The sequence below is a fragment of the Amblyraja radiata genome, chromosome 11 (assembly GCF_010909765.2).
Source record: "Amblyraja radiata isolate CabotCenter1 chromosome 11, sAmbRad1.1.pri, whole genome shotgun sequence".
NCBI lineage: Eukaryota > Metazoa > Chordata > Chondrichthyes > Rajiformes > Rajidae > Amblyraja > Amblyraja radiata.
In genome coordinates this window covers 32678826-32693903 of record NC_045966.1, presented here as the reverse complement: position 1 = coordinate 32693903, position 15078 = coordinate 32678826, and the positions used below count along the sequence as shown (strand labels likewise).

Sequence of the window (15078 nt, the reverse complement as noted above, 5' to 3'; positions counted from 1 at the left end):
ATTGTTACAGAATTGCACACATGGCATTTCACAATTGAGCTTTCAACCAAAATGAATAATCTTTAAATTGTTGATTATTCTTGTTTAGATATCTTTGTGCAGCAAGGACTACTAAACACTACTCTGTAATTTATCACACCAGCATAAATGTACACATGCTGCAAAAAATCTTCACAATGTGAGATCTAGATTTGTAGATTCATAGCATTATACAGCACAGAAACAAGCCCTTTGGTCCAAGCTGACCAGGATGTCTTTCCAAGATAGTCCCATTTGCCTGCTTTTGGCCCATATTCCTCTGAACCTTTCTGACCCACATACAGTGCCCTCCATAATGTTTGGGCCAAAATCTGTGGTCAGTGGGGGCGCTGCGAGACAGCTGCCCTGCTAGCAGCGTGCGAGTCAATTCTACTTTTTCTGGGTTTTTTTAGTATGTCCAAATGTTTGTTTTAATGTCTCTTGGTGTGTCTTGTGTGGGGGGTGGTGAGGGGGGGGGGGGGGGGGGGGTAAGGGGGGGAAACCACTTTTGGTCGCCTCCACCACGGAGGCGACTTTTTCCATGTCTCCTCCTTCGCGGCCTAACACCTCGCTCGCGGCCTAACACCAAGGATTGGTGCGGCGTTTCCCGGAGACGGGCCCGGAGCTTCAGCAGCGGGCGCAGCGTGAACTTTTCATCGCGAAGCGGGCATGTCCTCGCCGGGGATCGCCAGAAGCGAGAGCTCCAATCACTGGCCCGCGGCAGCCTGAAGCCGCGGTCTGCGGAGATTCCAGCTGGCGCGGCCTCCGGAGCCTGGGATCCCTCATTAGGGACCCCAGAGGAGAAGAGCTCCGACCGCCGGCCAGCGGCCTACATCATCTAGAAGCCGCGGACTGCGTTGCTTCTAACCGCGAGCGCGACGGGGACTTACTATCCGGAGCGGGATCCGTCGCTGGGGATCCCTGGAGAAGATCTCCGACCGCCGGCCTACAACAACTTGAAGCCGCGGTCTGCGGTGCTTCTAGCTGCGGGCGTGGCGGGGACTTACTTACTTACCAACCGGAGCGGGATCCCTCGCCGGGAATCCCTGGAGAAGAGCTCCGACTGCCAGCCTACGGCCTATGTCCGCGGTCTCCGGTAGGGAAGCACCGATTCTGGACTTATCTTGCCTGTACATCTGGCCGCCTCCGTATGGAGAGAAGACAGGTACAGGATACGGAGTTGGATGATCAGCCATGATCATACTGAATGGCGGTGCAGGCTCGAAGGGCCAAATGGCCTACTCCTGCACCTATTTTCTAGTATTTTCTAGATCCTGTCTCACCAATTTGATTGATTTTTTTGAGGCAATCACCAAGAAGATTTATGGTAGATAAAAATGCTGGAGAAACTCAGTGGGTGAGGCAGCATCTATGGAGCGAAGGAATAGGTGACGTCACCTATTCCTTCGCTCCATTGATGCTGCCTCACCTGCTGAGTTTCTCTAGCATTTTTATTTACCTTCAATTTTTCCAGCATCTGCAGTTCCTTCTTAAACAAGAAGATATATAAGATCAGGATGATGGATGTCATCCACATGGAATTTAGCAAGACCTTTGTACAAGGTAGGCTTGTCTGGATAGTTAGAGTACATGGGATCCAGGTTGAGATAACAAATTAGTCAAGTCAAGTTGTCACTTTTATTATATAGCACATTTACAAAGCAACTCTCGTTGGCCAAAGTGCTTAACATTGGTATAAGAATAGTATAACAAACAACAGTGGTTCATAGATTAAATACAAACATCACTACATACATATAGCCCTCGTTCAGAGGACATCAAGAAAGGCTTGGGAGTAGAGATGAGTTTTAAGTCTCGACTTAAAGGAGTCGATGGAGGGGGCAGTTCTGATGGGAAGAGGGATGCTGTTTCACAGTCTAGGAGCTGCAACCGCAAAGGCCCGGTCGCCCCTGAGCTTATGCCTAGACCGCGGGATGTTCAGCAACCCCAAGTAGGCCGATCTGAGGGACCTGGAGGCGGTGTGGTGGGTAAGCAGACTTTTGATGTGGGTGGGGGCAAGCCCATTGAGGGCTTTGTAGACATAAAGGAGGATCTTGAAATTTATTCGGAACCGCACGGGGAGCCAGTGGAGAGAGGCCACGATCGGGGTGATGTGGTCCCTTTTTCAGGTGCCCGTCAGCAGTCTCGCTGCGGCGTTTTGGACCAATTGCAGGCGGGACAGGGAAGATTGGCTGATGCCAGTGTAGAGGGAGTTGCAGTAATCTAGGCGGGAGGAGATAAATGTGTGGATGATCTCTTCGAGGTCATCAAACTGGAGGAATTGTTTTATTTTAGCTATCGTCCGAAGCTGAAAGAAGCTAGCTTTTACCACGGCATTGACTTGTTTGTCAAATTCCAGCGCTGTCAAATATCACGGCAAGGTTTTTGATGTGAGGTTTGAGTAGTGGGGTAAGGCTTCAAAGGCTGCCTGCTATCATTTTAGAAACATAGAATCCGGGGGCGACATTTGGGTGTCTCATCATGTCGTGCTCCGTCACACGCTGACGTATGCTGTCCTGCGGGTGACGCCCGGTTAGGGTTTGGGACCACAGATTGGCTGTAAAATATTCTTCCTTCAAATGTATGGATTTTAAACATTAATATATTAAAATTAATATAATAAAATCAATTGTGCAAATGAAAAGATGTCTGAATCATTCAGTTTTATTTTGTATTGGTCCACTTCCAGATCCAAATCACCATCTCTAACTTTTCACAGGGATGGATTCAGTGAGTGTAGACAACTCCCCTCCACACCCCTCTTCCCCCTTCTCGCCCCCATCCCTCCTTCTCCACACCCCCCCTACCCTTCTCCTCTCCCCCCTGAGTCCGAGGGGCCGAGAAGGATGACCTCAGACTTACTCTCGTTTAGTTGGAGGAAGTTCTGGGCCATCCAACAATATATCCTCGAGGCAGCGGATAAGGTTAAGCAGATTTGATTCGTTTTTGGGCTTCAGGGGGAGATAGAGTTGTGTATCGTCTGCGTAGTAATGGAAGGAAATGCCGTGCCTTACAATGACTTGACCTAAGGGGAGCATATACAGGGAGAAGAGAATGGGGCCAAGGATGGAACCTTGTGGAACCCCACAGCAGAGGCTACCTGCGGAGGAGAAAGAGTTGCCTATGTTAGTAGAGAAATTAGATTAAAAATTAGCTTAGCGGCAGGAGCCAGAGGACTGTGGGCGAGGTTGCTTTTCATATTGGAGATCTGTAACCATGGTGTGCTGCAGTGATCCGTGCAGGATCCTTTATTGCTCATAATATATATTAATAACTTGGAAGATAATATTGTAAATAATTAGTGGGGTTGCAGATGACTACCAGAATTGGTAGTATTGAGGGCAGTAAAGAAGGCTGTCTCAGGTTACAACAGGATTTAGATCAACTGGTTGAATGGGCAAGGGAAAGGCGGATGAAATTTAATTCGGACAAGTGCGAAGTGGTAGATTTTCGTAAATTGAACCTTTTGCAGACAGCGGTGACCAAAAAATTGTTAAACAGTACTATTATTTGTTATACACATATGTAACATGTAAAAAAAAAAGAAGTGTTGAGATCTTGAATAGAGAATCATCTGATGGCCCGAAAAACTGTTGGTCCGGCAACACCCAGGGTATAGGACTTTTGGAGTTTTAACGTATTTCCCTAATCCATAATTTCCAAAATTGCTGAAAGAGCTTCCCTGATAATTCAAAGAATTACTCCGGCAGTATCTTTTGATACTAGTATCATATGTACTCTCCTAAATACCATCGATAAAAGTATCATAAATCAACTGCCATTTAACCATTTTTTAGCAAATGAAAATCAAAATATCTATTTTTAATTACCAAGGATATCCAGAAGCTAAAGTAACTAAGCGTCAACTCAGACATAGGCTCTACAATAACATGCTCTGTCTGCCATGTGTTATACACAAAAAACGTACCATCTGGCCCTTGCAACTCTGACTTCTGCAGCTGTCCCCTCTCATGAAATAAGAACTATTCCATAAATGTATTCATATAAAAATCTATACTACTTAAAAGGGATTGCTTGATTTTATTTCTATACATCCATTTTTGTTTCAATTTTATCCAGAATAAAGTTTGAGAGATTGCAATAAGCAAGTTCAGTATTCTGAAAAACGCAAGGAATCATGGGATTTGTCAACGGTCAAATGCTATAAAGAAAAATCTAACGAAGCGCTGTAGATACAATGAGTATAGTTTGGGTCTGATTTATTTTGTCTTTTTTCAAGCTTGTATTTGGCTGGGGGCAGATGCGATTGGGAGTTCGGGGGGGGGGGGGGGGGGGGGGGTGAAAGAAGACTGGACTGGCGGAAAGACATTCTTGGCAGCTGCATGAACACAGACCCGCGCCTCATCTGCAGCCAGGATCGCATCCGGGTCCCCAGTGCCGCAAGCACTGCCGAACCTCCACTGGACTGTCTCCCCTCCTCTCCCCCCCCCCCCCCCCCCCCCCCCCCCCCCCCCCCCCCCCCCCCCCCCCCCCCCCCCCCCCCCCACTCAAGTGTCCCATTCCCGGAGATGCCCAGACCGACTGGCCACCAGCGCCAACCCCAACTCAACTCCGCTTCTACCACCGGGCCAACCGACAGCCCCGGACTGACGACACCAGCAGCCCCAGGCACGCAGGCAGTGCAGAGAACCCACAGGCCCACAGCCAGCGCCAACTCCAGCCCAACCCCACTCCAGAGGAACCCACTCCCTGATGGGCTGCTACGGCGACAAGTGCCAGTTCGCCCCCAGCCTGGCTTTGTCTAAAACTAATTGTACACCACCTGACAAACTTTCATTAAGGTTTTTATACTGTTTTTATTCTGCGAACTCGACATAGTCTCTTTACAGTATTGTCAATTGTATCCCACATTTTCCATAGTGGCAGCTCTTTCCATGAATTTACTTACATCTCCTGTAAAACACAAAGAATTGCCAGCTGCAGGGTACTGCTTGACACCATCTAGTACAAATATACACTAACACAGCAACCTCAAAGCTAAATTATTGTGCTTGATTTCATTATGTCAGAATCAACATCACATTTGTCCTACTAATTAGCCAAAGTTATTTGTCACATACAGTTCTTATAACCAGTTCAGTCTTCACTATAAAACCTAATTGTACTCAGAGGTAACAAAAACCATTCATACGGCAGAGATAAGAATGCGCAGAAAAACACTGCCAGATCAAATAGTTTGATGTGGATTGACATTCACCAAAAAACCTTATGCCTTCAAGCTTAAAATATATAAAATATCTGGGCACAGAAAATGTGCTGATTACCACATGCAAGAAATAAAGCTCCATACATCTTTCTGTCAGAGCTCAGTACAGGTGCACAACCTTTTATCCGAAAGCCTTGGGACCAGACACTTGTCGGATTTCGGAATTTTTCGGATTTCCGAATGGTAGATTTTTAGCGTAGATTAGGTAGGTAGCGCGGGCGGCTTGAAAAGTCTGGAGCGGCTGCCTCCTCCCCGGAGAATCATTGCATAAATGTTAGTTAGTTAGTTTGGAGGGATTTTATGTGGTGGGGGGGGGGGTGAAGGGGGAAACTTTAATTCTTAGTCCCCTACCTGGTCGGAGAGGCGGGGAGCGGGCAATGCCTTACCGGGTCGCCGTGCAGTAAGCTCCGGAGCTGTGGCCGCCGACTCCCAACATCGCGGAGCTGGGGGCTGCGGGCGTCCGGCCGCGGGCGGCGCCGGTTGGAGCTCCGACCCCGGCAACTCTACCCCTGGCTGCGCGGCGCTCCAAATCCAGCGTGGCCCGCGGCCGGACGCCCGCAGCCCCAGCGCCGCGATGTTGGGAGTCGGCGGCGTCGCAGCGCTGGGATACCAGCGTGGAGCGGGCAATGCCTTACCGGGTCGCCGTGCGGTAAGCTCCGGGGCGCTGTGGCCGCCGACACACAACATGTCGGCGGCCACAGCGGTGCTGGGGCTGCGGGCGTCCGGCCGCGGGCCGCGCTGGATTTGGAGCGCCGCGCAGCCAGGGGTAGAGTTGCTGGGGTCGGAGCTACAACCGGCGCCGCCCGCAGCCCCAGCTGGGAGTCGGATGCCACAGCGCTCCGGAGCTTACTGCACGGCGACCCGGTAAGACATTGACCGCTCCCCGCCTCTCCGACCAGGTAGGGGACTAAGAATTCAAGTTTCCCCCTTCACCCTCCCCCCCTCCCCTTCACATAAAAGCCCTCCAAACTAACTGACTAACATTTAAGCAATGATTTACAGATGTTTAAGTGTCTCCCCGGTCTCCCCGGTCTCCGGGTAGGAGGCAGCCGCTACAGTAGTACAGACCTGGGTTGACCGTGGGTCGTTTCTGGTCAGGTTTGGCGCCAAACGCGAGCTTTGGTGTGCAGACGACATCCTGGAAAAAATGGCCGGTTTTCGGAGTTTTTCGGTTTCCGGAACTCCGGATAAAAGGTTGTGCACCTGTACTTCCATCTACACAGGAATACCTGATTAATGTTTCTGATGTAAATATGGACAGAAAAAGGAAATAAAATTTCCACCAATTCCAATTCAGCACTCTTCTTTCCTGCTCGTGTTCTACAAGAATTATTTCATGCTCAATGGATCAATTTTTCTGATATCAATCTAGCAGCACATGGTCTCGATGCACTTGGACTTACCTGGTCAGGTGCAAAGTGTTCCAGACTTCACTGACACAGCTTGAGTATTGCCAGGGCTTCCTCAGTGTGCAAATGGACACGGAAGACAGTACCTCAAGCTTTTAAATATTTCTGCCAATCAATAAATTAAGTTAATAATTAAACCAATTTTTTTTCAAATGGCTAAAATCATTAAATTAAGAAACATGGAACAAACCTAAAATAACTTAGAAAGGGTATGCAGCTTTACTTCCTTTTCTGCAATCTACAAATACCACTGAAATTGATGGGGTGGGGGGGGGGGGGGGAGGGGGTGGGATCCAGGAACAGGTTCCAGTATTAATATTGAGAAAGGTTCAGCATATCCTCTGAACTCCATGTGACAGGGTTAGTATTCATTATGGTAAGTTCCTAACATTTGCATGTATTTAAGTCCAAGCCTACTGGTATTTAAACAGACAAATGTTGGAGTCTTCAACACACACCTTTTGCACTTATCAACACACACCTTTTGTACTTATCAAAACAGTCTGAGAATTTTTTGTTTTCATTCTCTGAGCAGGTTGAGCCACAGAGAATTAATTCTGTATTAATTTATAACAATTTACATATGAAAACATCCCAAGGCACTATAGAGACCCTGAGAGGAAAAAAATGAAATATTTACCATCCCTTGGTATTTTATGCCTGATAGTAATTAGGCAAGGTGGATGTTGGAGCATGTGGTAAAGAGTGAATGGCATCAGGTGTTATATGAGAAAAGAGATGCTAGATATGTGGAATAATCAATCTCCCTTCAACTATAATTATTTCAGATCAAGGGAGCTGGACATCAAAGTAGGAACTTAAAGATAAACAGAATAAATGATGAGAAAGGGAGGAAGCAGTTTAATGAAAACAAGAGCACTGAACACAGAGACGGATAGTTAGTGTAAGATAACTAAAACAAGAAACACACTGGGAAAGGAAAAATTACATTTCTATGTGCACAACTTGAATTTGCAGACCCAATACAATGGCCAGAAAAATTACACCAATGACCAAACCAAGGGAACAAAGAAATAGAGTCCTTATTTCTGCACAGATGGTCCATTCCATTGTGTCAAAACTAGCTCTCTTTAACATAACCAATATAGACACATCCTGTTTGTCTTCTCCTACAGATCTGAACATTCATTTTCCCTATCCATTTCCCACTCATGAGCACTGACTGACCATATTTCCACCACCCTATAGAACTAGTACTACATCATATCTTTTTCCTGTACGAGATAGTTTTTCTTCACTTCCCCTTGGATCTTTTGTCCATCAGCTTGTACTTGTAAACCCCTGGTCTTTGAATTATTATTAATAGGAAAAGCATCTAATTAATTAGCCTATCCAAATCTTACCATTTTTGTACCATCTCTGGCCACCAGGGGCACCGGGGAGATGGCCAGCCCTGCCGGCAGTCCGTTCGTTTTTTCATCTTTTGTTATTTTTAACGTCGGTTAAGAGTTTGTTTTAATGTACTTCCGTTTGTTTTATGGGGGGGGGGGGGGGGGGGGGGGGGGGCAGGGGAAACTTTTTTTCAAGTTCTTACCTTCCCGGAGATGTGATTGATTTTTGGATCACATTCTCCAGGCTCTGCGGCCTAACATCGATGGAGATGGAGGCCGCCTTGGACTGTCGTGAGCCCCACCACGGGGCGCAGACTTAACATCGGAGCGGATCCCTTGCCTGGGATCTCTCCCACCGCTGCCTGCGGACTTACCATCAAGGGTTCGCAGTCTCGGGAGAGGCTAGTCGGGAGCTCCAATGCCGCAGAAGTTTTGTCCAGCCCCGATGCGAGGTTCGATCGCTCGGCGCGGGGGAGCTGACATCCCTCCGATGCGGGAGCTGATCGCCTCGACGCGAAGGGCCCGACTACGGGAGTCAAGTTCGTCCCGTCAACGGAGGGCTTGAGGCCCCCGACCGAGGAAGAACAAAAGGGAGGCCTTGAACTTTATTTCGCCTTCCATCACAGTGAGGAATGTGTGGCGGATGTTCATGTTAAAATGTGTTTTTGAGTTTGTTGCTTTTAATTGTATGACAGACCTGGCCAGTGAAATTCCTCGTATGTTGCAGAACATATTTGGTGAATAAAATCTGATTCTGATTCTACCAAGTTTCCTCTCAAACCTCTTGCTCCAAAGAGAACTCATCCTGACTGACCTTGTGGCATCATTTCAGAAATGATTATTCTAGTACAAACTAACACCTGGCCTTAATCCCAATAACATCATACATGATCAGTGGTTTGCCACTAACATTCTCCACCCTCTGGGATAAAGATCACAAACTAACCTGGGTAAAATTAGGAAAAGCCTAATTTTACTGTAATTTTAAAAAGCAGCAGTGGGAGATTTCAAAAGCTTGCCATTGTATCGTTTGATTGAGTTTATATCAAGGAGCATGGATTTAGAATTTTGTATAATTGAAATCTTTTCTGGGCAGATGGGACCACACAAGAAGAAGAGGGTTTACTTGAACTGCAGGGGAACCAATATCCTGGCAGGAAGATTTGCTAGTGCTTCTCAGGTGGGTTTAAACTAGATCGGTGGGCGGGATCTAATGCAGGACATTAGAAGGTGAGAATCTGGAAGTCAGTATGGAAGGCGATAAGAGAAAGTTCAATTGACAGCATAGGCAATAGCACAACAGAGAACATGGAAGGACTGTTTCATTGAATTGCATTTATTTTAATGTGAGACGCCCGGCAGGTAAAGTAGATGAACGGGGCGAGGATATGTAACATACGACTGGGATGTTGTCGCCATTACAGAAATCTAACTAAGAGAGGGACAGAAATGGCAGCTTAATGTTGCTGTATATATTTGCTACAGGCGAGATAGAGGTGGGTGTAAAAGAGGAGAGGGTGTTGCTTTATTGAGTAAGGAGAATGTAATGACAGCAGTCAGTACTCTTATAGAAACTTACAAAGTTCTTAAGGGGTTGGACAGGCTAGATGCAGGAAGATTGTTCCCGATGTTGGGGAAGTCCAGAACAAGGGGTCACAGTTTAAGGATAAGGGGGAAATCTTTTAGGACCGAGATGAGGAAAACATTTTTCACACAGAGAGTGGTGAATCTCTGTGTGAAAAATGCCACAGAAGGTAGTTGAGGTCAGTTCATTGACTATATTTAAGAGGGAGTTAGATGTGGCACTTGTGGCTAAAGGGATCAGGGGGTATGGAGAGAAGGCAGGTACAGGATACTGAGTTGGATGATCAGCCATGATCATATTGAATGGCAGTGCAGGCTCGAAGGGCCGAATGGCCTACTCCTGCACCTATTTTCTATGTTTCTATGTCTGGGATGACATTACTGATGGTTTGTCCTGTGAGGCCCTGAGGGTGGAGCTGAGAAATAAAAAAGGTATGATCATCTGGTTGGGAGTGTACTATAAGCCTCAAAATAGTCAACATCAATTAGAAGTAGAAATATGCCAGATTGCAGGCAGCTGCAAGACTAATAGGGGTTGTCACAGTCAGGGATTTTAGCTTTCCCAGTATAGACTGGGAATGTCACAGTGCCAAGGGCTTAAGTGGGATGGAATTTGTCAAATCTGTTTGGCAAGGCCAATTTTGATGACATTAGACAGGAACTTGGTTAATTGGAGTAGATTGTTTGCAGGCAAAGGAAAGTGTGGAAAGTGTGATGCTTTTAAAAGTGTGATGACAACAGTTCAGGGCATGCATACTTCCGTTAGAGCAAAGGGTAACACAGCTGGGAATAAGAAAGCCCGGACATGAGAAATCGAGGCTCTGGTGAAGAAAAAGGGGGCATGGAACTCGTATAGGCAGCTGGGATCATGAGCATTCCTGGAGGAGTTTTAGGAACTGAGGAGCTTACTTAAGAAGGAAACAAAGAGAGCAAAAAGAGGGCAAGGGATATCTCTGGCAGATGATAAAGAAAATCCAAACAGATTTTAAGTACATTAAGGGAAAGAAGGTAACTAGAGAGTGAATGGGGCCTCAGGGAATGTTTATACCACATAGATGGACGTGAAGACTGGAGAACTTGGGAGAGGTAATGGAGATGTCTTGAAGACAGTATTTATTAGGGATGTCCAGCACCTCCACATCTCAAAGTGGATAAATCTTATGGGTCTGATCAGATGGCTTTGCTCTTGTCAACCTTTTTCGTTACTTCTTCAAAAAAGGCAATCAGGTTTGTAAGACACAATCTCCCAAATACAAAACCATGCTGACTATCCCTAATCACTACCTTCCATCAAAATGCATTTGTGTCCTAACCTGCAGAATCCTCTCCAGTAACTTGCCTACCATAAATGTGAGGCTCACTGTTCCGTAGTTTCCAGGCTTTCTTAAATAGAGGTAGAACATTAGCCACCATCCAGTCTTATGGCACCTCACCCAAATGCCTAATGATGATTCAGATATCTCAGCCAGGGCATCTGCAATTTCTCCCTAACCTCCCATACTTTCCTTAAAGGCATGATTAGTAAGATTATGGATGACACTAAAGTGGGTGGTATCATAGATAGCAAACAGAAGCATATTGATCAGCCAGGCAAGTGAGCTGAGGAATGCTAAATGTATATAAGTTCAAGGAGTCAAACCAAGGCAGGACCTTCACAGTTATTGTAGAGCAAAGGGATCTAGGATAGTTTCCTGAAAGTGGCATCATGGGTAGATAGGGTAGTCAAGTAGGCTTTTGGTACATTTTGCCTTCATCCATCAGGGTCTGGAGTATAAAAGTTTAGATGTTATATTACAGTTCTACAAGACATTGACGAGGCTACATTTGGCATACTGTGTTCAGCTTTGGTCACCCCGTTGTTAACCTAGAAAGAGTGCAGTGGATTTACAAGAATGTTGCAAGGATTTGAGGGCCTGAGCTATAAGGAGAGATTGACAGGCCTGGACTTTATTCCTTCAAGCGCAAGAGGCCAACAGGTGATCTTATAGAAGGGTAGAAAATCATGAGGAGGATAAATAGAATTAACAGTGCACAGTGTAGGGGAAAACAATGCACAGTGTAGGGGAAATCAAGAACCAGAGACATAGGTTTACAGTGAGAGGGGAAAGATTTAAAAGGAAACCCGAGAAGGTAACTTTTTCCACACAGTGGGTGGTGGGTATATGGAACGCGCTGCCAGAGGAGGTAGTTGAGGCAGATACTCTTAACTAACTATATTTAAAAGGCATTTGGGCAGGGATAGGAAAGGTTTAGATCAGTGGCTCTAAAGGTGGGCAGTACTGGCTCCTTGGGGTGCTGTGGGATTACGTAAGGGGGTGCTGAGAGACAAGAGGGTGACGGGGGGGGGGGAATGGACAAGAGAGGTGTCAGAAAATATTTGACATGCTCACATATTTGACATGCTCACGGGGCAGTTTTTCCGCCGTGTGCTCCACTGACTTCTCTAAAAACACGCATTGCTAAATAGTATTTCTCGGAACTTTGCAAGGTTATTACTTGCATATTATATAATGATTCTTGCAGAATTATTGAGTTAATAGTCTAAGTAGTGTTCTTAGTGCATTCACACCTGTAAATGTCACTAAACCAGTGTTTTATTCCATGAGAAATGTTGGTAAATAGTGACGTGCACAAGTCACTAAAGCTGATCTCATGCAGCATGCGTGCTAAATGTGATATTTTAAGATGCTTGCTAAATGACTATCAGACTTTGAAAAGCTGGTATCACTTGATCAAGTTTATCAATTTTGTTTAATTAAACTAAAAAGCTGTAATTGGATTTTGAATAAATGTGCAATTAATTGTCACTATTTTGAATTTTATTGTGTTATTATCTTCCATAGCCAGTCTTGTTAAGCACTGTTCTGAATGTTTTTTATCGGGTAGGGGGCACTGGGGATGAGTTTATAGGGGCAGTGGCTCAGAAAAAAAGAAATTAGGGGCCACTGGTTTAAACATGGGCAGGTGGGACTAGCATAGATGGGACACCATGCCCAACATAGGCAAGTTGGGCCAAAGGATCTGTTTTGGTACGTTTATATATGACTCTATAAAGAATATCACATTTTCCCATATTGTACTTCATCTGCCAGATCTTTGGTTAGACACTTATCCTCATAAATTAATTTTCTAACTATCTTTTGTGTCATCATGAAATTCAGCAATCGTCCATTTGGCATCATCCAAATCATTTATAAAAACTACACAAAGTTGAGTCCCCTAGCACCAAACCATGTGACACACCTTGCTATCCAGAAAATGACTCATTTACTCCCCAATGTTTCCTGTTAACCAACCATTCATCAATCAATATAGCCACAATACATTGCCTTCTATATCCATGAATATTTAATTTCCAAAATAACTTTTCCTGTGCACTTCATCACTTAGTCTGATTACCTAAAATTGTTTTAAGCACAACGCTGTTACATCATTTTAGTAATTACTTTTTACCCCACATCAGATATTAATCTAATATGACCTGTAGATTCCTGCCTAGTAGTTATACCCAACAAATGAATACTGATTAAGAGTTGTATTCCTGGGTTATGATTATATTCAGTAATTCACAAGATTAAATTTGCATTGAGGAGATAAAAACCCAAACTCATTAAAGCTGCATCACTAACCACATAGGGGTGACACACTGGCACAGCAGTTAAAGCTGCTGCCTCAGAATTTCTGACCTTGGAGTTTTGCACATTCTGACTTTGCATGGGTTTCAACAGGGTAATCTGTTTTTTTGCCATACTCAAACGACATAATGGTAAATTAACTGACCAGATCTTTGGTAAATATATCCCTGCCATCCCCATCACACCACACTTTAAGAAACAGTAAGTGCACTGTCTGGACAAATCTGTGGTAGCAATTAAATCCTGAGCAATATACTTTTCCTTGCCTGGAATATAGTATGGACAGTAACAGACAGCAAAGGCCGTAACATTAATTTTCCTGATCTAGTTCATTAGACACAGTAACTGACTATAATAGACATTAGTAACACCATGTTCTCCTCCCAACACATTAAAGAGGGTCTTAGGGTCTATTGCTTTGGATCAGTAACAGCGGGGAGGGTGGTACAGCGAGCCAGAGGGTGAAGGACGGCAGGCTTGTCCTAGTGCTCGGTACTGGCCGAGCTCCCCTCCGGCCTTGCTGCCAGCATCCCCACTGCCACGCTAGGCCCGAGCAGAAGCTGCCCGAAACCCATCACCACCACCGTTGCTGCTGATCCTTCCGCCAACTTGCTGCTGATCCTTCCGCCAACTTTACTTACAGTTCGTGCCAAAGATCCTATAGCTATAAGATCTTTGGTTCGTGCCGCCGCTGAGAAAGGTCCGAGTCTCACCCACCACACAAATCAACAACAGCCCCGCATTCCATTTCCGGCGCTCAGCGCCGTCGTCAGCAAAGATGATCTTTGGTCGTCAGGCTGCTAGGCCGCGCCCACAGACGTCATCTCCAGTCCGCCTGCTTACCAAAGATCATAGAGGAGCGCTCCTCTATGATCTTTGCTGCTTACTGCCAAAGAACCTATAGCAAGGATTTTTTTCTTACTGCGGTTAACATTCATCTTATCTTAAAGATGCTACCAAACTGTTGCAGGATGTCGATAAAAGAAACAAATGTATTGTGGTAGATTACAATGCTTCAGTTAAGATTAACAACCTCATCACTGGACTTTTCAAGATGCCAAACAGATTAATATTTTGAAAAGCTAAAGAATCCCCCATTCCAAGCCACTATCATCTGTCCAATTTATCACTCCCAACGATCTAATCGATCCTTAAAACGCTCCCTCATCAGCAGCTCAATTAATTCATGATTCACTCTCTCAAAGTTTGCTTGCTCATTGCTCTACAAAACATAAAACGTAATTTACATCAACGAGACCAAGCATAGAATAGACGGCTATTTCAAGTTTGCAATGCAATCTGCAATAGTAAAAAAAACCTGAAGCACAATAGCAGAATAACTGAATGAGGAAGAGTTAAGACTAAGAGTACTAAGTGACATATTTTATGTAAAATGTGCAACAGAGCTCTCGTTTGCCTGTTTCACTGTGTTGTAAAGATAGCATTAAACAGTTCAAATCAGAAGATTTTTCTTCTCTCTGGCTTTCTATTCAAATTTTTCCTTCAAACAATGGCAATTTGACAACAACAAAAAACATACCAATGGGTCATTCAGTCCAATGTTTCTCCGGGCTGTTGATGTTTGCAATATTAACTGGTTTGTTTCCCTTCACAAGAACAATAATTCATTGTATCTAATTTTTTTCTGGCAGACAGGATGTGAGAGTGAAAGGTTTGTATTATTAACTTTATTTTGAAGTTGTTTGATAATTTTTATGTAAACACAATTTTTAAAATGTTATCTGCATTTTACTTTATTTTAATGATTTGTAACCTTCTGCACAAGACAGTTATAACTACTTTATCCCAACTGTCGACATTTTGCTAGTGACAATGATACAACAGAAAGCTCA

The 15078-nt window shown here is 44.9% G+C and overlaps 1 protein-coding gene across 4 annotated transcripts in view; it reads right to left on the bottom strand.

Annotated features, from left to right (window-relative positions):
• The window catches only part of slu7 (SLU7 homolog, splicing factor), a 49826-nt gene extending 35806 nt beyond the window's left edge, over positions 1-14020 (bottom strand). For 3 of the 4 annotated variants that reach the window (XM_033029647.1, XM_033029648.1, XM_033029651.1), the window contains exon 1: positions 13867-14020. The gene's annotated coding sequence lies outside the window, so the exon portion shown is untranslated. Of the gene's footprint in view, positions 1-6648; positions 6755-13866 lie in introns of those variants that run through there. The other variant, XM_033029650.1, reaches the window with a different exon arrangement.
• Between the last annotated feature and the right edge of the window lie 1058 nt (positions 14021-15078).